This window comes from Eubalaena glacialis, chromosome 20, assembly GCF_028564815.1.
Source record: "Eubalaena glacialis isolate mEubGla1 chromosome 20, mEubGla1.1.hap2.+ XY, whole genome shotgun sequence".
Classification (NCBI taxonomy): domain Eukaryota; kingdom Metazoa; phylum Chordata; class Mammalia; order Artiodactyla; family Balaenidae; genus Eubalaena; species Eubalaena glacialis.
Window position 1 is genome coordinate 19,281,012 of NC_083735.1, and position 24,411 is coordinate 19,305,422.

Below are 24,411 nucleotides of genomic sequence, written 5' to 3' on the forward strand. Positions count from 1 at the left end.
AACAAAGAAATCAAAGGCTGGTTTCAGGTGACAGAATATTATTATAAATGTTATACATTCCGGCAATGTTGAAACAGCCCAACTAACAAAAGATAAGAAGAGAAGAGTTATTATAAAATAAGCTCACCTACTGGCTCACAGGTAATAACTTAAATACATAAAATATTCTTAGATTTTTCTTTGCAATTTTTAAAGTATTATATCTCAAATTATTTGGATTGGCCGGTACAAAGCAACAGATGGTCTGAGAAGTAGTTTATACAATATGAAGTATCAGTGTAGTTTTGTTATTTAAGATTCATTTCAAATTCTTCTCTAGCATGTTAAAATGGCAAATATCTTTTCTGGGAAACTATACAGGTTTACATGGATTTTATTTCTTTGAACCATAATTTGATCCTTTTATGAGGCAAAGCCCAAGTACTTTTTTGGTGACTTCTTTAGAAATTTACATGCAGTTTAGTTTTTGAAAATTTGTAACATTCTCTTACTGACTCCCTGTGCGCAAAGGAGGACATTAGATACAAACTTGTTACTTTATCTTCAAAACTTCATACTATTAATTTGAGGCTTTAGGGTGTGTTACAACACCTAAAATTGAATTCATCGTCTTGATCTTAACCATTCGTACCAATTGTGTTTTCTGGTGCCTTTTTTTTTTTTTTTTTGTAATGACATCATGCATTTCCAAGTGCATGGAATTCAAAACTGTTGAACTTGCTTTTATTTCATAGGTTTCTTACCACTCCTCCTCCTGCAACAATAATTGGTTGCATGTCTTAGTCATTATCTCACAACGCCTTGGTTATTTTCACAGTGCCTCCTCACACTTCTTACACTGCCTTTCCATTCTGGGGTCACTGCAGGCTCGTGTTCATAATAGCGGGAGCCTTCTGGCTAGCAAGGTCTCTCTAGTGCACTGTGTGCACTGCAGCCAGAAATTTTTGAAAGTCTGCTCTTTTCTTTTCTTTTTTTTAATACGTTGATTGATTGATTGGCTGCATTGGGTCTTCATTGATGCGGCTTTCTCTAGTTGCGGCCAGCAGGGGTTACTCTTTGTTGCGTTGTGGTGGCTTCTCTTTGTTGCAGAGCATGGGCTCTAGGCCCGTGGGCCCGTGGGCTTCCGTAATTGTGGCTCGTGGGCTCTAGAGCGCAGGCTCAGTAGTTGCGGCGGATGGGCTTAGTTGCTCTGCGGCATGTGGCATCTTCCCAGACCAGGGATTGAACCCGTGTCCCCCGCACTGGCAGGCGGATTCCCAATCACTGCACCACCAGGGAAGTCCCTGCTCTTTTCATATCACATCTCTGCTTGGAAAATTTCAGTCATTTCTGTTAAATCCAGACTCCTACTACAAACTCTTTTCTGATTGTCATCTCACATTTTCCGGTGATTCATTCACACTGACCTACCCGTGGTTTCCCAAACTGCCTAACATATGTTGAGAGGGTCTAGAGTGGTAAAAAAGCATAGACTCTGGAACCAGAATTCCTGGCTTCCAGTTCTGGCTCAGCCACTTGGGAGCTAGATGAGCTTTGAGCCTTTCTAAACTTCTCTGTGCCTCGTGTTGTCATCTGTGTAAATGACACAACAGTAACACCTCTTTGAGTTGTGAGTATTTAAGGAACCAGCAAATGGGAAGCACTTAAGATGGCATCTGGCATAGAGTAGGTGCTCATCAAATGTTAGCTGATGCAAAACATTTCTGGATGGTCTTGATTTTTGTATTTCTATTTGTTTTCATTTGCAATTGGTTTTTGTTAATTTTGCTTTACAGAGTCGCCTTCTGAATAAACAAAGTTTAATTGATTAATTTTGATTTGGTAAAAGATGACATAAAGCTGATATTGCTGATTTAAACATGCTGGTAGGCATTCTTAATAGATCTTTTTAATGTAAGCTAAATGTCTTAAAAGGGGGTAGAGTATCTTAGCTTGGTTGTCAGGTTTAAGAATTTAAAAGGGCATTATTCCTTTACTCTCTTTATGAGTTTATGATTACCAATATTTATTTAGATAATTATGTATGTTTTTGTGAAAACTGACTAGCATTCTGCTAGTTTGTAATTGAATAATTTGAACATTTGAAACTTTTTCAAACAATAGGAATATGTGATATCAGTTTTTACAACCTATTTAACACCTTTCTTTCTACAATCCATCAAGTAAACACTGTGTTAACTTGTGACTTAAGGAAAAATGGAGTTCATACAGGTTTCAGAGATCTTAGTTTAGAGGGAATTGAAAGATAATTTTGTCTAGTTTTGTTATTTCTCAAGTGAGAAAACTTGACTTGCCCAGGACCACAGAGTTCATGTATCAAATCCAAGATGAAAACCTAGGTTTGCTAAATCCATGTCTTTTGTTGATGTAAAAATACATCTACATGTGGAACAACTCCTACAGAACACCTACTGAACACTGGCAGAAGACCTCAGACTTCCCAAAAGGCAAGAAACTCCCCACATACCTGGGTAGGGTAAAAGAAAAAAGAAAAAACAGAGACAAAAGAATAGGGACGGGACCTGCACCAGTGGGAGGGAGATGTGAAGGAGGAAAGGTTTCCACACACTAGGAAGCCCCATTCACTGACGGAGATGAAGAGTGGCGGGTGGGAGGGGAAGCTTCGGAGCCAAGGAGGAGAGCGCAGCCACAGGGGTGCGGAGGGCAAAGCGGAGAGATTCCCGCACAGAGGATCAGTGCTGACCAGCACTCACCAGCCCAAGAGGCTTGTTTGCTCCCCTTCCGGGGCGGGTGGGGGCTGGGAGCTGAGGCTCGGGCTTCGGAGGTCGGATCTCAGGGAGAGGACTGGGGTTGGCTGCGTGAACAAAGGCTGAAGGGGGCTAGTGCACCACGGCTAGCTGGGAGGGAGTCCGGGAAAAGGTCTGGAGCTGCCTAAGAGGCAGGGAGACCACTGTTTCAGGGTGCACGAGGAGAGGAGATTCAGAGCACCGCCTAAACGAGCTTCAGAGAGAGGTGCGAGCTGCGGATGCTGCTGCTGCCGCCACCAAGAAGCCTGTGTGCAAGCACAGGTCACTATCCACACCGCCCCTCCTGGGAGCCTGTGCAGCCCGCCACTGCCAGGGTCCCGTGATCCAGGGACAGCTCCCCCAGGAGAGCACACGGCCTGCCTCAGGCTGTTGCAGCATCATGCCGGCCTCTGCCACTGCAGGCTCACCCCGCATTCCATACCCCTCCCTCCCCCCGGCCTGAGTGAGCCAGAGCCCCCTAATCAGCCAGTCTTTTAACCCCCTCCTGTCTGGGTGAAGAACAGATGCCAGAGGGCAACCTACACGCAGAGGCGGGGCCAAATCCAAAGCTGAACCCTGGGAGCTGTACGAACAAAGAAGAGAAAGGGAAATCTCTCCCAGCAGCCTCACAAGCAGTGGATTAAATCTCCACAATCAACTTGATGTACCTGCATCTGTGGAATACCTGAATAGACAACGAATCAGCCCAAAATTGAGGCCGTGGACTTTGGGAGCAACTGTACACATAGGGTTTGATGTATGTGAGAGACAAGTTTCTGATTTTTATGTTTATTTTAGTATAGTTTTTAGCGCTTGTTATCATTGGTGGATTTGTTTATTGGTTTAGTTGCTCTCTTTTTTTTATTACTTTTTTATTTTAATAATGTTTTAAAATTTTTATTTTAATAACTTTATTTTATTTTATTTTATTTCTTTTTTCTATCCCTTTTCTTCTGAGCCATGTGACAGACACAGTCTTGGTGCTCAGGCCAGGTGTCAGGCTTGAGCCTCTGAGCTGGGAGAGCAGAGTTCAGGAAATTGGACCACCAGAGACCTTCTGGACCCACGTAATATCAATCGGCGAGACCTCTCCCAGAGATCTCTGTCTCAATGCTAAGACCCAGCTACACTCAACGACCAGCAAGCCCCAGTGCTGGACACCCCATGCCAAACATCTAGCAAGACAGGAACACAACCCAGCCATTAGCAGAGAGGCTGCCTAAAATCATAATAAGGTCACAGACACCCCAAAACACACCACTGGACGTGGTCCTGCCCACCAGAAAGATAAGATCCAGCCTCATCCACCAGAACACAGGCACCAATCCCCTCCACCAGGAAGCCTACACAACCCACTGAACCAACCTTACCCACTAGGGGCAGACACCAAAAACAGTGGGAACTACGAACCTGCAGCCTGCAAAAAGGAGACCCCAAACACAGTAAGTTAAGCAAAATAAGAAGACAGAGAAACACACAGCAGATGAAGGAGCAAGGTAAAAACCCACAAGAGCAAACAAATGAAGAAGAAATAGGCAGTCTACCTGAAAAAGAATTCAGAGCAGTCATAGTAAAGATGATACAAAATCTTGGAAATAGAATGGAGAAAATACAAGAAACGTTTAAGAAGGACCTAGAAGAACTAAAGAGCAAACAATGATGAACAACACAATAAACGAAATTAAAAATTCTCTAGAAAGAATCAGTAGCAGAATAACTGAGGCAGAAGAACGGATAAGTGAACTGGAAGATAAAGCAGTGGAAATACCTACCACAGAGCAGAATAAAGAAAAAAGAATGAAAACAACTGAGGACAGTCTCAGAGACCTCTGGGACAACATTAAACACACCAACATTCGAATTATAGGGGTCCGAGAAGAAGAAGAGAAAAAGAAAGGGTTTGAGAATATATTTGAAGAGATTATAGTTGAAAACTTCCCTAATATGGGAAAGGAAATAGTCAAGTCCAGGAAGCGCAGAGAGTCCCATACAGGATAAATCCAAGGAGAAACACAGCAAGACACATATTAATCAAACTATCAAAAATTAAATACAAAGAATAAAAATTAAAAGCAGCAAGGGAAAAGCAACAAATAACATACAAGGGAATCCCCATAAGGTTAACAGCTGATATTTCAGCAGAAACTCTGCAAGCCAGAAGGGAGTGGCAGGACATATTTAAAGTGATGAAAGGGAAGAACCTACAACCAAGATTACTCTACCTAGCAAGGAACTCATTCAGATTTCACAGAGAAATTAAAACCTTTACAGACAAGCAAAAGTTAAGAGAATTCAGCACCACCAAACCAGCCTTACAACCAATGCTAAAGGAACTTCTCTAGGCAGGAAACACAAGAGAAGGAAAAGACCTGCAATAATAAACCCAAAACAATTAAGAAAATGGTAATAGGAACATACATATCGATAATTACCTTAAATGTAAATGGATTAAATGCTCCAACCAAAAGACATAGACTGGCTGAATGGATACAAAAACAAGACCCATATATATGCTGTCTACAAGAGACCCACTTCAGAATTAGGGTCACATACAGATGGAAAGTGAGGGGATGGAAAAAGATATTCCATGCAAATGGAAATCAAAAGAAAGTTGGAACAGCAATTCTCATATCAGACAAAATGACTTTAAAATAAAGACTATTACAAGAGACAAAGAAGGACACTACATAATGATCAAGGGATGAATCCAAGAAGAAGGTATAACAATTGTAAATATTTATGCACCCAACATAGGAGCACCTCAATACATAAGGCAAATGCTAACAGCCATAAAAGGGGAAATCGACAGTAACGCAATCATAGTAGAGGACTTTAACACCCCACTTTCACCAATGGACAGATCATCCAAAATGAAAATAAGTAAAGAAACACAAGCTTTAAATGATACATTAAACAAGATGTACTTAATTGATATTTATAGGACATTCCATCCAAAAACTGCAGATTACACTTTCTTCTCAGGTGCTCATGGAACATTCTCCAGGATAGATCATATCTTGGGTCACAAATCAAGCCATGGTAAATTTAAGAAAATTAAAATCGTATCAAGTATCTTTTCCAACCACAACACTATGAGACTAGATATCAATTACAGGAAAAAAATCTGTAAAGAATACAAACACATGGAGGCTAAACAATATACTACTAAATAACCAAGATATCACTGAAGATATCAAAGAGGAAATCAAAAAATACCTAGAAACAAATGACAATGAAAACACGATGACCCAAAACCTATGGGATGCAGCAAAAGCAGTTCTAAGAGGGAACTTTATAGCAATACAATCCTACCTCAAGAAACAAGGAACATCTCAAATAAAGAACCTAACCTTACACCTAATGCAATTAGAGAAAGAAGAAAAAAAAAAATCCCTAAGTTAGCAGTAGAAAAGAGATCATAAATATCAGATCAGAAATAAATGAAAAAGAAATGAAGGAAACAGTAGTAAAGATCTATAAAACTAAAAGCTGGTTCTTTGAGAAGATAAACAAAATTGATAAACCATTGGCCAGACTCATCAAGAAAAAAAGGGAAAAGACTCAAATCAACAGAATTAGACATGAAAAAGGAGAAGTAAAAACTGACACTGCAGAAATACAAAGGATCATGAGAGTTTACTACAAGCAACTATATGCCAATAAAATGGACCACCTGGAAGAAATGGATAAATTATTAGAAAAGCACAACCTTCTGAGACTGAACCAGGTAGAAATAGAAAATATAAACATACCATTCGCAAACACTGAAATTGAGACTGTGATTAAAAATCTTCCAACAAACAAAAGCCCAGGACCAGATGGCTTCACAGGTGAATTCTATCAAACATTTAGAGCAGAGCTAACACCTATCCTTCTCAAACTCTTCCAAAATATAACAGAGGGAGGAACACTCCCAAACTCATTCTATGAGTTCAGCATCACCCTGTTACCAAAACCAGACGAAGATGTTGCAAAAAAAGAAAACTACGGGCCAATATCACTGATGAACATAGATGCAAAAATTGTCAACAAAATACTAGCAAGCAGAATCCAACAGCACATTAAAAGGATCATACACCATGATGAAGTGGGGTTTATCCCAGGAATGCAAGGATTCTTCAATATATGCAAATCAAGCAATGTGATACACCATATTAACAAATTGAAGGAGAAAAACCATATGATCATCTCAGTAGATGCAGAAAAACCTTTTGACAAAAGTCAACACCGATTTATGATAAAAACCTCCAGAAAATAGGCGTAGAGGGAACTTACCTCAACATAATAAAGGCCGTATATGACAAACCGACAGCCAGCATCATTCGCAATGGTGAAAAACTGAAACCATTTCCACTAAGATCTAAGATCAGGAACAAGACAAGGTTGCCCACTCTCACTACTATTATTCAACATAGTTTTGGAAGTCCTAGCCACGGCAATCAGAGAAGAAAAAGAAATAAAAGGAATCCAAATTGGAAAAGAAGAAGTAAAGCTGTCAGTGTCCGCAGATGACATGATACTATACGTAGAGAATCGTAATGACGCTACCAGAAAACCACTAGAGCTAATCAAAGAATTAGGTAAAGTGGCAGGATAGAAAATTAATGCACAGAAATCTCTTGCATTTGTATACGCTAATGATGAAAAATCTGAAAGTGAAATTAAGAAAACACTCCCATTTCCCATTGCAACAAAAAGAATAAAATATCTAGGGATAAACCTACCTAAGGAGACAAAAGACCTGTATGCAGAAAATTATAAGACACTGATGAAAGAAATTAAAGATGATACAAATAGATGGAGAGAGATACCATGTTCCTGGATTGGAAGAATCAACATTGTGAAAATGACTCTGCTACCCAAATCAATCTACAGATTCAATGCAATCCCTATCAAACTACCACTGGCATTTTTCACAGAACCAGAACAAAAAATTTCACAATTTGTATGGAAACACAAAAGACCCCGAACAGCCAAAGCAATCTTGAGAAAGAAAAACGGAGCTGGAGGAATCAGACTCCCTGAGTTCAGACTATACTACAAAGCTACAGTAATCAAGACAGTATGGTACTGGCACAAAAACAGAAATATAGATCAATGGAACAGGATAGAAAGCCCAGAGAAAAACCCACGCTAATATGGTCACCTTATCTTTGATAAAGGAGGCAAGAATATACAGTGGAGAAAAGACAGCCTCTTCAATAAGTGGTGCTGGGAAAACTGGACAGCTACATGTAAAAGAATGAAATTAGAACACTCCCTAACACCATACACAAAACTAAACTCCAAATGGATTAAAGACCTAAATGTAAGGCCAGACACCATCAAACTCTTAGAGGAAAACATAGGCAGAACACTCTATGACATCAATCACAGCAAGATCCTTTTTGACCCACCTCCTAGAGAAATGGAAAGAAAAACACAAATAAACAAATGGGACCTAATGAAACTTAAAAGCTTTTGCACAACAAAGGAAACCATAAACAAGACGAAAAGACAACCCTTAGAATGGGAGAAAATATTTGCAAATGAAGCAAGTGGCAAAGGATTAATCTCTAAAATATACAAGCAGCTCATGCAGCTCAATATCAAAAAAACAAACAACCCAATCCAAAAATGGGCAGAAGACCTAAACAGACATTTCACCAGAGAAGGTATACAGATTACCAGGAAACACATGAAAGGATGTCCAACATCATTAATCATTAGAGAAATGCAAATCTAAACTACAATGAGGTATCACCTCACACCAGTCAGAATGGCCATCATCAAAAAATCTACAAACAATAAATGCTGGAGAGGGTGTGGAGAAAAGGTAATCCTCTTGCACTGTTGGTGGGAATGTAAATTGATACAGCCACTATGGAAAACAGTATGGAGATTCCTTAGAAAACTAAACATAGAACTGCCATATGACCCAGCAGTCTCACTCTTGGACATATTTCCCGAGAAAACCATCATTCAAAAAGAGTCATGTGCCACAATGTTCATTGCAGCAGTATTTACAAGGGCCAGGACATGGGAGCAACCTAAGTGTCCATCGACAGATGAATGGATAAAGTAGATGTGGCACATATATACAATGGAATATTACTCAGGCATAAAAAGAAACGAAATTGAGTTATTTGTAGTGAGGTGGATGGACCTAGATTCTGTCATACAGAGTGAAGTAAGTCAGAAAGAGAAAAACAAATACTGTATGCTAACACATATATATGGAATCTAAAAACAAATGGTTCTGCAGAACCTAGGGGCAGGACAGGAATAAAGACACAGACATAGAGAATGGACTTGTGGACACGGGGAAGGCGAAGGGTAAGCTGGGACAAAGTGAGAGAGTGTCATGTACATATATACACTACCAAATGTAAAATAGATAGCTGGTAGGAAGCAGCTGCATAGCACAGGGAGATCAGCTTGGTACTTTGTTACCAGCTAGAGGGGTAGGATAGGGAGTGTGGGAGGGAGATTCAAGAGGGAGGGAATTTGGTGATGTATACGTATAGCTGATTCACTTTGTTATACAGCAGAAACTAACACAAGATTATAAAGCAATTATACTCCAGTAAAGATGCTAAAAAAAAAAAAAGCAAAACTGTTGTGCACATTTAAATATGATGTCATTTTTTTTTCTATGAAAAGAGAGTGAGGCATTCATTTGCTAATCAAAGCATTTGCAGTCACAAACACCCACGTATACAATGGTGGAATTTGATGTTAAGTAATAGAGTTGGAAGCAAGGTCACAGTCTCTGAGCAATCACAGTTTCAAACTTCTGAACAGTTTATTCATTTTGTGACCACGAAGCATTAGAGGAACACTGATAGGGAGTTTGATAGGTAATGTGTGAGTGGTGACATTCATGTAGTTGTGATTGTGTCCTTGTGTATTAATATTGCAGAAATGTAGTTCAGCATCTGGATAATTCTGTCTGGTTTTGGACTAATCATTTATGAATGCTGTTTTTAAAACTTCCTCTTCTTTCTTACTTACTGACATATAAATTCAGGTGGTACTGTAGAGGACTTTAGAAAATGATGTATTCCACCTTATTTAAGGAACATGCTTTCAATTCCAAGTAACCTTTTTATCAGGTTTTCTTTATTGATCAAGTTAAGATTTAGCTGTGTGTTATTTCAGCCCAGTCAGTTTTGTTTCCTATGTGTTTTTATCCTTGCACAAAGTGACCACATGTTTATGATTGGAGACGGGAATGCACTGTCTTGATATATATAACTAATTTTATGTTTTGTGTGACAGTAGTACTGAGAATCAATTTCAAATGATTCCTCCAAAGTGATTCAAGTGGTTCATGACAGGGTTTTAAATAGAAACCAGATACCTGTATCCCCATGCCAGCATTTGACTAGAAATGCTAAATAGAAACATTGCAGAGAAAGAGAAAAGCTTTAAGTAGATCAGTTGTCCAAATTAGATGATTACAAGATACAAGATATATGACTTCTTGTGTTTGGCTTTTAGTTAGCATTTGTTACAGATTTGTTTATTTAGAATGTCTTTTCAATTATAATTTTTTGGCTGGAACACATAGAGTTTAAATCAGGCATATAAAAGCAAAACAAAAAAAACACCTTTTAAATTTACCCACCATTGTGTTCAAATACTTAATATTCAGTAGCAAATGTACATACTACAGAAACAATGTCTTTACATCATCAACCTGTGGACATCTCCATTTTTTTCCTATAGTTAGTCCCCTTAAATGCAATTAATCAAATACTACTCATGAAAATCACTTTGTTAGTTGCTCTGAGACAGTGTGCAGTATGGTAGCCACTAGCTCCAAGTGGCTGTTGAGCACTTAAATTAAAGGTAGTGTAATCAAAGAACTGAATGTTAAACTTTAGAAAACTTTTAAATTAATTTAAAATCAAATTAATCAACAATCAAATCAGCATATAATATTTTTCTATTAAACACAACTTTATTGTTTGTAGGAATACTTTTTTACTTTAACCATTTAATCATGTTAGCTATTGTTATATTGTAGTATTCAGGTATGTGCATCATTTCTATTATTACTCATAAACTCATTACTACTATACTCAGTGTCAATGGATTGATTCATTTTGAATGAATGAGAAAAGTATTTGTAACCTAGCTAGACAGGTACATACCAAAGTTTATGTTGAGTTGAAAGTTTTTAAAATATTTCAAAATAATAATGATTTTAAACATTTTTATTACATGATTTATTATGCAAAAAGATTTTAATTTTCAATATAAATGCATAAATGGCAAGAAAAATTTAATAACAAATTATTAATATTAATAAATTAGAGGTACTTTTCAATTTGTGCAAGGTCCCTTTATATATAATCTTAATATTACTGATTTGAATTTAGTGATTTCACTTAATTTGGAAACATAGTTTTGAAACACATGCTTTTGCTTCAAAGTCAAATCAGTTCTTATAAATAAGTTGAACCAGTTTTGCAAGGCAGATATGAGTATTAAAGAAATATGATTCTGTTACTTGATTCAGTTTCTGGAAAATTTAAGTATGGTTAGAACAACACTGGCATATGAATCTTCTTCTTCAACTGTAAACTTTTAAAATCCAAATATTTCTGATGAACATTTAGTATCTGAATTGAAGTATGCTATTGATGTACCAAACACATCAGAATTTAAGGACATAATATGAAAAAACAATGTAAAAAAACTTAATAATCTGTATTTAGTTACGCATTTAAATAAAATATTTTAGATTTATTAGGTTAAATAAAATATATTAAAATTATATCTTTTTTTTTACTTATTTAAATGTGACATCTAGAAAATTTAAAATTATATATGTGGCTCACATTATATTACTATTGGACACGGCTCTAAGAGATAGAAATATACTTAAGTGTCACCCTCTCCTCTCAGTAGTGGTATAATATACTGTGGGAGATAGAGGTATACCCAAGGCTAAAAACCAGAATGAAGGCACAGCAAATAAATGATTTTTTTGTTTTTTGTTTTTCCCTAGGTCCATTAGTTTTCAGTGATCAAGCAAGTACTTGGTCATTCAGTTGACAGAGTTATTAGTTGCTTGCTGCAAGCAAAGTACTAAAATAGTTTTATCTTCTGATAGATTTGTGATGTTTTCCAACAAGCTCTTGGGGACAGAAAATCATAGATGCTCTTTTTGTGGAGGTATCAAGACAACCTTTGAATATACATGTCTCAAGTTATGAAGGGAAGTTAAAGCTAAAAAAATAGAGACTTTGGAGTCATTGGTATATTTGTGACAATTAAGGTTATGTTTAAGGCACAGATGGATTGCCCTCAAAAACAATTTATAAGTTCATAAGAGGAACAGGTTATCCTATACTAGAGCAAATAAGTCTTCGTGTTTCAGGGAGTCTTTGAGATACACCCTGAAAATGATATAAATTTTTGGGAAAAACATTAAAAGAGAATTAAATTAAATTAAAAGAATTAAATTAAATTAAAAGAGAGTATAGCAAGACCAGTGCGTGGACACGATAGAGTGATACATATTGTGCTGTGTATAGCAAATATTTTGTATTGGAGAGCAATAGGTTAGCAATTTAGGTTGGGTTATGACTTCTGAAGTTTTAAATGGTACTATATAAAGAATATGAACAGTACCCTATTATCATTAGGGAGCAGTTAAGAAATTTTGAAAGGAGAATGGTCTGATCATAGTAGAATTTTCAGAAGATTACTCCAGCATTATTGTGCTGGGCAGATTAAATTGGACAAGCCAAAAATGAAGACAGTGGCTTGTCAGTCAAGGTATAATTTATAAATATATGGGTTAAAGTGTTGATAATGCACAAAGGAAGAAATAGATGCAAGAACTAAAAGTAGAGTTTGATTTTTTATTTTAATGATTGAAAGTAGCATTTAAGTAGGCCTTAGTGAGTGATGATATGTAGGGAATAAGATATAGGGACTAGCCAAGGATGAGCAATATTTCCACTATGGCTGACACGAGGCAGTTGAAGTTCAGAAAAAAATGTATATTTTAAAAGTATAGTGAACGCTAGCAGGTAGCTGAAAATATGACTAAACAGAGGAAATATGTCAGTATCAGAAATATACACTGGGAATTCTTCCTTAATGGATGAGAGTTAAAATAGTTAGGAAAAAATTGTCCCCATAAGAGAAATTATAGGACAGACTAGCAGACTACAGATGATTTTAGGAATGCATTTGTTTTGTGGCCAGAACAATAGAGAACATCAGTTAATTATACTTAGTGAGATTGGAACAAGAGAAAGAGAGAAAAAAAGATTGAGTACAAGGAGGTAAATGGAATGAAGACTTCTAAGAAAGAGAACATCGTATGAAATGTTGAAAAAAATCCTGAGGCAAAAGATCTAAGAACAACAAAGAGCAGTGAAGTGCCAAATCATGAATTTATTACAGAAGTTGTTATTCCATACACTTAATTAGAGACATTTTCTTATAAAAAATGAGAATAATGTATTCTTCCAGAAGAAACTAACAAGAGCGTCTAATGCTTGGTGAGTTTACTAGATTCTAGGAATAATTATACAAAAATTCCCTAAATTGCCAGCTTGTTGATCTGGAACTCTTGGAATAGTAACAGTTAACAGTTTTTTAAGAGGTTCTTGACTCTTAAATGTACTAATCTGTTTTAGTCTAAATAATATTACATAGTAATATATTTTTTTATTTCTATAGATAAAATAGAATTCATTTTTAAAATGTGTAAGATTATACTATTTTTCTGATTTATTCAACACCACCCTCTTCCTGTAAGATTTTGTACCTCAAGAACTGTCATGTGTTTCAGTTATCTGTTGCCATGATAATGCCGCAATAATGAACAAAATGATTAAAAACATAACATCATAAGGCAGCAGCCTTCTTTATTACTTGTGAGGTTGTTAGTCTTCCAGAGTCATCTTCTGGTCAGGGCCAGACTTGGCTGATCTTGGCTAGGTTCATTTTAATGCATTTGTAGCAAACTGAGGAGTTGCCTGTGGCTGTCTTGTCTAGGGTTGCCTCATTTGGGTGAATTATCTCTTCTCAGGATGTGACAGGGGTCCAGGAGAAAGAGTAAAAATGTGAAAGGTCCTGAAGGTCTATGTTCAAAACTAGAGAACCACCACTTATATCACTATCTTTTGTCCGAAGTCCATCACAAGACCAGCCCTTATTTAAAGGTGGTGAAATACTCTCCATGTCTAGAAGGGAGAATCTAGGAAGTCACATTCCAAGCATTGTGGATACAAGAAGGATAAGAAGTTGTGAATATTTATACAAGCAATCAACAAGTCCAAGTGATTTGGCCTGCCTTGTTGTTGGAGGAGAATATTTTCTTGCCCTATTGTCTGATTTGGCCGTATGATGTGCTTCGGCCAATGTACTGTGAATAGAAATGTTGAAAGTCTCTACCTCTTTATGAGCCATTGCATCCTTTACCCACTCTCTTGATCTTTTCTCTCTACCACAAAAACAGCTTGTCGCTGGTGGGGTCTGCTTAGTAACTGAAATGCTGCTATTAAAAGACACATGGAGTAGTCCTACAACCAAACCGTAGCTAGCAATCTTCCAGTTGAGGTAGAAATAAACCTTTCTTATTATAAGTCACTTAGATTTTTTTAATCATAATACAACCCACCATGAACTATTGTAAAAGTGTTATTAGGCTTTACATTACTAAGCACTTTCTCAACCAACAGATATCAAACGTACACCTATTTTCAAGTGTCTGTCAATACACCTTTTTTTGTATTGTAAGATATCCTTATACAGTAAATATTAGAATCTATGTCCCAAGGTAGTTGTTTCCATGAGCTGCAAAAAAAAAAAAAAAAGAATATGATGTGAATCATCCACATGGCTTTTTTCCCTGACATAGAAATGATCTATCTGTGAGTTTCTTATTTCTTTCTAATTGTACCTTCAGGACTTTTGAAGCCTATTGAACAAGTAGCCTATTGACCTGAGAATCAGAGTGATAAATTCTACCTTCAAGAATAATAGATGAAAGTGGGAGGAGGGCATATGAAACCAAGAAATATTTATAACAGAGAGTTGAGAATGTAGAATTAAACCACTATGTAAACAATGACAAATGTCTTAAAAACTTAAACTCTGAAAATTCTACTTATTTGTTTTGCTATATCATATAAATGGAGTCCTTTCTTTGTTTTCCACAGAAGAAAATAGTTGAGAGTTGATGTACAAAAACTCACCCTGTGCTATCTTGGATTCACAGAGAGTATACCCTCAAGAAATGGTTATTAATGATAGCTTTTAGAAATTAAAAAAGAAAGACAATTGCTGGAGCAGTTTGAAAAATAGTAAGTGGTTCATTGGAATCCAGCCCAGTTTGAATATTGAATCTGGAGGCTTACATATCAGGAAAACATTTTTCCTTATGTTTCTACCATTTTTATTCATTTTTTTCTCAAATGTTTTAAGATACAGCTTTATGAGGTTAGAAAGGAATAAGATAGAGACAGAAATGTTATAACAAATGGAGTGAACACATGGCAAGGTGATAATGACATGAACACACAGGCAGGACTCTCCTTTTCCACCACCCATTCCCTGGTATTTCATCCTGATTTGAAGTAGAGAAATACCTGTAATACAAACTAGCCAGAAATCCATTACAGTTTCAATTTAAAGTGAAATGAGAAGCTGAAGGGGAGCATGTTGAGATATGTTTATTTTATGGTCCTTGGAAAGATTGATTTCAAAATCTCTAGCAGAATCTTGAGGGTTCTAATTCTGGAGAAAAATAGTTGAGGCAACACATCTCTGGTTCAGGATTGCCACAAATTCATGTATTTATGGGCTTCAGGACATTTGCAAAACCCCAGTCATATGAAGTTCTTATTAATCAAGAAGAATTTACTGAGTATCTGTTATGTAGAAACCTTTCCCCTCAAGTTTTTTTTTTTCCCCTGTATCTACTATAGTCAAATCGCTTTTTAGTGTCCATTCTACACAGAGCAACATATACTTTGAAAAGCCAATGGATGGTTATTTACTTATGACTCCTTCAGACTCTTCACTTTCTTCTGCTTGATCAACTTCCCAGTAAGAAAAAGCAATGAAGAGATAACACTAAGTTTTGTACAAATGCTAGTATTTTACCTCTTACTAAGAAAAGGTATAAATTTGTAATGATAGACTCAGCTTTGTTGCAGTGACACACATCCTCAAAATTCTCTGTGACTTAAGACATTAAAAAAAAAAAAAGTTCCATGAAGGTTTGTACAGGGCTCTGCTCCACACAGAACTTTAGGGACTCAGGCCAACAGAAGCCGTGTCATCTTTTAGCTCCACCGTCAGGAATATGTCATTTTTGTTGCTCTGGCATGAAATGACACAATAGAGAGATATGCTCTGGAATTAAATTCTTAGTCTGAGAAGTGACATGTGTCACAAATGTTTGCTTCCTATTGGGCAGAGCCAGTCATGTGGTCCCAGCTAAGTGAAAGCTCAGAATTAGAGTTGCCTGCCCACCTAGAAGACAAAACAAAACTTAAAAATCAATATTGGTGAGAAATAGCAATATCTCAGATTTTAGTTCATTTAAATTAAAAAAATTGTTGAAGATCTTTGAGAATAACATTGTGTCAAATATGGTGATGTATGCATAAATGAGCAAAATGCAGTCACTTTGCCATAGTTCAGAAGGAGTCATACTGAATCTGCAACAAATCGTATCTCTGCAAACAATATTAGTAATAATAGGTAACATTTACGCTACACTTATTACTTGATAACTAAATGAATACACTCAAAAACTAGAGAAGTCATTTCTATTGCTTTTTCCCCATTTTACAAATAGAAAAGTGACACAGAAAGTTGAAGGAACTGGCAAAATTTGATGATAAACTACCTTGAGACCAAAGATGTGATGATAGGAAAATAATAAAACACTTCTATTTTGTTCAAAACACTCAAATTAATAAATCTCTTTTATTATTTAATTGTCTATATCCAGACTGCTCAATTAAGATAAAACATGTGGGTGAGCCATAGTTAATTATAACCCACGGCCCTTAATTTATTCAACTTACTCTGGGAGTCATTCTAAAACAGAATGAACTCTGGATATGATCATTAATCTTTTTTGTCTTATCTTTAATAATATATTTCACTTAAAAAGTTTCCTTTTCTTTTCTTTTTTTTTTTTTGAAGCATTCTTACTATCTTGGGAATACTCCATGTGATAAAATTTATTATATGCTGGATGATCTATGAAATTTTATTATTTAATAATTTTGAATCAAATTTTAAAATTAAAATTGTTTAGTGTCAGGATTTCTTAATTAATGAACATAGACTTATTTGATATTGGCTCTGTTCAATTCAATGGAGATATATTATAAATAAAATTGATTTTCATGAAAGATTATCAAGAAAATAGAAGAAACAAATAAAAATATTAATAACAATAATAAGGAAAAAATTACAGAGGAGAGACTATGAAGAAATAGGAGAAATCTTTGAACACTATTTTGTCAAAATGTTTTACTTAGAAAAAATGACCAATTTCAAGGAAAACATAGCTTTCAAAACTAACTCATAAGAAGCTTGAAAAAATTTATAACAAATTAAAGAACTTGAATACGTTTAAAAATATACAACAAATAGTTTTTAGATGATTTCAAAGTTTAGTTCACCAAACTATCAGATAGATAATCCCTATAATCATATAATTTCTATTATTTACAAACTTTGCCAGAGAAAATAAAAAGAGAACACCATCATTTTGTTTTATAAGATATATAACTTTGTTATCAAAATCAGATAAGGATGAGATATTCTCACTCATTAATATTGATGCAAAAATTACCCATTTGAGTTTATTCAAGAAGAGAATGCTGCTTCAATTTTGGGGAAATTTTGTTTACCTAATTCCCATGCTAATAAAATGAAGGAACACCACAATATCATCTCAATAGATGCATTAGAAACATTTGAAAAACTTCAATACCACTTTATTTTTAAAATACTTTCCAACTAGAAACAGACTGGATCCTTACCACATTGAATGATATCTACTACTAATATAAAATTAATTGTTAAACATTAGAAGCATTTTTTAAAATAATAAAAAAAGGCCATTTTCATGGCTTTTATTCAATATTTTATTTGTTGAATAAAAAAAGAATTTCAGGGACTTGCCTGGTGGTGCAGTGGCTAAAAATCCACCTGCCAATGCAGGGGACACAGGTTCTATCCCTGGTCTGGGAAGATCCCACATGCTGCGGAGCAACTAAGCCCATGCACCACAACTACTGAGCCTGCACTCTAGAGCCCACAAGCCACATCTACTGAAGCCCACGCGCCACAACTACTGAAGCCCACACGCCTAGAGCCCATGCTCCACAACACGAGAAGCCACCACAATGAGAAGCCCGCACACCGCACCAGTAACCCCCACTCGCCGCAACTAGAGAAAGCCCATGGGTACCAATGAAGACACAATGCAGTCAAAAAATTTAAAAAAAAAAGAATTTTAAAATATAAGGGAATATTTAAACATTTCAAAAGAAACCAAATAAATATTAGTCACAAATGAAATAATTGCCTACATAGGATACCACAAGAATTTAGCAAAAAAATTATTGTAATTCATCAGACAATTCACCAAATGGCTCGTTTCAAAATCAGTATACAAAAACCAATTGCATTTCTCTGTGCCAACAGCCTAAAAATCTTTTTATTTTTTTTAAGATCTTGATTGGAGTATAATTGCTTTACAATGGTGTGTTAGTTTCTGCTTTATAACAAAGTGAATCAGTTATACATATATATATGTCCCCATATCTCTTCCCTCTTGCATCTCCCTCCCTCCCACACTCCATATCCCACCACTCTAGGTGGTCACAAAGCACCGAGCTGATCTCCCTGTGCTATGCGGCTGCTTCCCACTAGCTATCTATTTTACGTTTGGTAGTGTATATATGTCCATGCCACTCTCTCACTTTGTCCCAGCTTACCCTTCCCCCTCCCCGTTTCCTCAAATCCATTCTCTAGTAGGTCTGCATCTTTATTCCCGTCTTGCCCCTAGGTTCTTCTGATCATTTTTTTTTCTTATTTTTAGAATCCATATATGTGTGTTAGAATACGGTATTTGTTTTTCCCTTTCTGACTTACTCTGTATGACAGCCTCTAGGTCCATCCACCTCACTACAAATAACTCAGTTTCATTCCTTTTATGGCTGAGTAATATTCCATTGTATATATGTGCCACATCTTCTTTATCCATTCATCTGTTGATGGACATTTAGGTTGCTTCCATGTCCTGGCTATTGTAAATAGAGCTGCAATGAACATTTTGGTACATGACTCTTTTTGAATTATAGTTTTCCCTGGGTATATGCCCAGTAGTGGAATTGCTGGGTCATATGGTAATTCTATTTTTAGTTTTTTAAGGAACCTCCATACTGTTCTCCATAGTGGCTGTATCAATTTACATTCCCATCAACAGTGCAAGAGGGTTCCCTTTTCTCCACACCCTCTCCAGCATTTATTTTTTGTAGATTTTTTGATGATGGCCATTCTGACTGGTGTGAGATGATATCTCATTGTAGTTTTGATTTGCATTTCTCTAATGATTAATGATGTTGAACATTCTTTCATGTGTTTGTTGGCAATCTGTATATCTTCTTTGGAGAAATGTCTATTTAGGTCTTCTGCCCATTTTTGGATTGGGTTGTTTGTTTTTTTGATATTGAGCTGCATGAGTTGCTTGTATGTTTTGGAGATTAATCCTTTGTCAGTTGCTTCATTTGCAAATATTTTCTCCCATTCCGAGGGTTGTATTTGTGTCTTGTTTATGGTTTCCTTTGCTGTGCAAACGCTTTTAAGTTTCATTAGGTCCCATTTGTTTATTTTTGTTTTTCTTTCCATTTCTCTAGGAGGTGGGTCAAAAAGGATCTTGCTGTGATTGATGTCATAGAGTGTTCTGCCTATGTTTTCCTCTAAGAGTTTGATGGTGTCTGGCCTTACATTTAGGTCTTTAATCCATTTGGAGTTTAGTTTTGTGTATGGTGTTAGGGAGTGTTCTAATTTCATTCTTTTACATGTAGCTGTCCAGTTTTCCCAGCACCACTTATTGAAGAGGCTGTCTTTTCTCCACTGTATATTCTTGCCTCCTTTATCAAAGATAAGGTGACCGTATTAGCGTGGGTTTTTCTCTGGGCTTTCTATCCTGTTCCATTGATCTATATTTCTATTTTTGTGCCAGTACCATACTGTCTTGATTACTGTAGCTTTGTAGTATAGTCTGAACTCAGGGAGTCTGATTCCTCCAGCTCCGTTTTTCTTTCTCAAGATTGCTTTGGCTGTTCAGGGTCTTTTGTGTTTCCATACAAATTGTGAAATTTTTTGTTCTGGTTCTGTGAAAAATGCCAGTGGTAGTTTGATAGGGAGTGCATTGAATCTGTAGATTGCTTTGTGTAGTAGAGTCATTTTCACAATGTTGGTTCTTCCAATCCAAGAACATGGTATCTCTCTCCATCTATTTGTATCATCTTTAATTTCTTTCATCAGTGTCTTATAATTTTCTGCATACAGGTCTTTTGTCTCCTTAGGTCGGTTTATTCCTAGATATTTTATTCTTTTTGTTGCAATGGTAAATGGGAGTGTTTCCTTAATTTCTCTTTCAGATTTTTCATCATTGGTGTACAGGAATGCAAGAGATTTCTGTGCATTAATTTTGTATCCTGCTACTTTACCAAATTCATTGATTAGCTCTAGTAGTTTTCTGGTAGCATCTTTAGGATTCTCTATGTATAGTATCATGTCATCTGCAAACAGTGACAGTTTTACTTCTTCTTTTCCGATTTGTATTCCTTTTATTTCTTTTTCTTCTCTGATTGCTGTCGCTAAAACTTCCAAAACTATGTTGAATAATAGTGGTGAGAGTGGGCAACCTTGTCTTGTTCCTGATCTTAGTGGAAATGGTTTCAGTTTTTCACCATTGAGGATGATGTTAGCTGTGGGTTTGTCATATATGGCCTTTATTATGTTGAGGAAAGTTCCCTCTATGCCTACTTTCTGGAGGGTTTTTATCATAAATGGGTGTTGAATTTTGTCAAAAGCTTTCTCTGCATCTATTGAGATGATCATATGGTTTTTCTCCTTCAGTTTGTTAATATGGTGTAGCACGTTGATTGATTTGCATATATTGAAGAATCCTTGCATTCCTGGGATAAACCCCACTTGATCATAGTGTATGATCCTTATAATGTGCTGTTGGATTCTGTTTGCTAGTATTTTGTTGAGGATTTTTGCATCTATGTTCATCAGTGATATTGGCCTGTAGTTTTCTTTCTTTGTGACATCTTTGTCTGGTTTTGGTATCAGAGTGATGGTGGCTTTGTAGAATGAGTTTGGGAGTGTTCCTCCCTCTGCTATATTTTGGAAGAGTTTGAGAGGGATAGGTGTTAGCTCTTCTCTAAATGTTTGATAGATTTCGCCTGTGAAGCCATCTGGTCCTGGAATTTTGTTTGTTGGAAAACTTTTAATCACAGTTTCAATTTCAGTGCTTGTGATTGGTCTGTTCATATTTTCTATTTCTTCCTGGTTCAATCTCGGAAGGTTGTGCATTTCTAAGAATTTGTCTATTTCTTCCAGGTTGCCCATTTTATTGGCATATAGTTGCTTGTAGTAATCTCTCATGATCCTTTGTATTTCTGCAGTGTCAGTTGTTACTTCTCCTTTTTCATTTCTAATTCTATTGATTTGAGTCTTCTCCCTTTTTTTCTTGGTAAGTCTGCCTAATGGTTTATCAATTTTGTTTATCTTCTCAAAGAATGAGCTTTTAGTTTTATTGATCTTTGCTATTGTTTCCTTCATTTCTTTTTCATTTATTTCTGATCTGATCTTTATGATTTCTTTCCTTCTGCTTACTTTGGGGTTTTTTTATTCTTCTTTCTCTAATTTCTTTAGGTGTAAGGTTAGGTGGTTTATTTGAGATGTTTCTTGTTTCTTAAGGTAGGATTGTATTGCTATAAAGTTCCCTCTTAGAACTGCTTTTGCTGCATCCCATAAGTTTTGGGTCGTCGTGTTTTCATTGTCATTTGTTTCTAGGTATTTTTTGATTTCCTCTTTGATATCTTCAGTGATCTCTTGGTTATTAAGTAGTGTGTTGTTTAGCCTCCATGTGTTTGTATTTCTTACAGATTTTTTCCTGTAATTGATATCTAGTCTCATAGCGCTGTGGTCAGAAAAGATACTTGATACGATTTCAATGTTCTTAAATTTACCAAGGCTTGACTTGTGACCCAAGATATGATCTATCCTGGAGAATGTTCCATGAGCACTTGAGAAGAATGTGTATTCTGTTGTTTTTGGATGGAATGTCCTGTAAATATTAAGTCCATCTTGTTTAATGTATCATTTAAAGCCTGTGTTTCCTTATATATTTTCATTTTGCATGATCTGTCCATTGGTGAAAAGTGGGGTGTTAGAAGTCCCCCACTATGATTGTGTTACTGTCGATTTCCCCTTTTATGGCTGTTAGTATTTGCCTTATGTATTGAGGTCCTCCTATGTTGGGTGCATAAATATTTACAATTGTTATATCTTCTTCTTGGATTGATCCCTTGATCATTATGTAGTGTCTATCTTTGTCTCTTGTAATAGTCTTTGTTTTAAAGTCTATTTTCTCTGATATGAGAATTGCTACTCCAGCTTTGTTTTGACTTCCTTTTGCATGGAATATCTTTTTCCATCCCCTCACTTTCAGTCTGTATGTGTCCCTAGGTCTGAAGTGCATCTCTTGTAGACAGCACATATACAGGTCTTGTTTTTGAATCCATTCAGCTAGTCTATGTCTTTTGGTTGGAGCATTTAATGCATTTACATTTAAGGTAATTATCAATATGTATGTTCGTATTACCATTTTCTTAATTGTTTTGGGTAGGTCTTTTCCTTCTCTTGTGTTTCCTGCCTAGAGAAGTTCCTTTAGCATTTGTTGTAAAGCTGGGTTGGTTGTGCTGAATTCTCTTAGCTTTTGCTTGTCTGTAAAGCTTTTAATTTCTCTGTCAAATTTGAATGAGATCCTTGCTGGGTAGAGTAATCTTGGTTGTAGGTTTTTCTCCTTCATCACTTTAAATATGTCCTGCCACTCCCTTCTGGCTTGCAGAGTTTCTGCTGAAATATCAGCTGTTAACCCTATGGGGATTCCCTTATGTGTTATTTGCTGTTTTTCCCTTGCTGCTTTTAATATTTTTTCTTTGTATTTAATTTTTGATAGTTTGATTAATATGTGTCTTGGAGTGTTTCTCCTTGGATTTGTCCTGTATGGGACTCTCTGTGCTTCCTGGACTTGATTAACTATTTCCTTTCTCATATTAGGGAAGTTTTCAACTATAATCTCTTCAAATATATCCTCAGTCCCTTTCTTTTTCTCTTCTTCTTCTGGGACCCCTATAATTCGAATGTTGGTGCATTTAATGTTGTCCCAGAGGTCTCTGAGACTGTCCTCAATTCTCTTCATTATTTTTTCTTTATTCTGCTCTGCAGTAGTTATTTCCACTCTTTTATCTTCCAGGTCACTTATCCGTTCTTCTGCCTCAGTTATTCTGCTATTGATCCCTTCTAGAGAATTTTAAATTTCATTTATTGTGTTGTTCATCATTGTTTGTTTGCTCTTTAGTTCTTCTAGGTCCTTGTTAAACGTTTCTTGTATTTTCTCCATTCTGTATCCAAGATTTTGGATCATCTTTACTATCATTATTCTGAATTCTTTTTCAAGTAGACTGCCAATTTCCTCTTCATTTGTTAGGTCTGGCGGGTTTTTGCCTTGCTCCTTCATCTGCTGTGTGTTTCTCTGTCTTCTCATTTTGCTGACCTTACTGTGTTTGGGGTCTCCTTTTCACAGGCTGCATGTTCGTAGTTTCCATTGTTTTTGGTGTCTGTACCCAGTGGCTAAGGTTGGTTCAGTGGGTTGTGTAGGCTTCCTGGTGGAGGGGACTAGTGCCTGTGTTCTGGTGGATGAGGCTGGATCTTGTCTTTCTGGTGGGCAGGTCCACGTCTGGGGTGTGTTTTGTGGTGTTTGTGGCCTTATTATGATTTTAGGCAGCCTCTGTGCTAATGGATGGGGTTGCGTTACTGTCTTGCTAGTTGTTTGGCATAGGGTGTCCAGCACTGTAGCTTGCTGGTCTTTGAGTGGAACTGGGTCTTGGCGTTCAGATGGAGATCTCCAGGAGATTTTCGCCGTTTGATATTATGTGGAGCTGGGAGGTCTCTTGTGGACCAGTGTCCTGAACTTGGCTCTCCTGCCTCAGTGGCACAGCCCTGACACCTGGCTGGAGCACCAAGAGCCTGTCCTCCACACGGCTCAGAATAAAAGGGAGGAAAAAAAAAAGAAAGGAAGAAGAAGATAAACTAAAATAAAATAAAGTAAAATAAAATAAAATAAAGTTATTAAAATAAAATATAAATATTAACAAAAATTTTTTTAAGTAATAAAAAAATAAAAAACAAAACGGACAGACAGTACCCTAGGACAAATGGTAAAAGCAAATCTATACAGACAAAATCACACAGAGAAGCATACATATACACACTCAGAAAAAGAGAAAAAGGGAAAAAATATATATATATCATTGCTCCCAAAGTCCACTGCCTCAATTTGGGATGATTCGTTGCCTATTCAGGTATTCCACAGATGCAG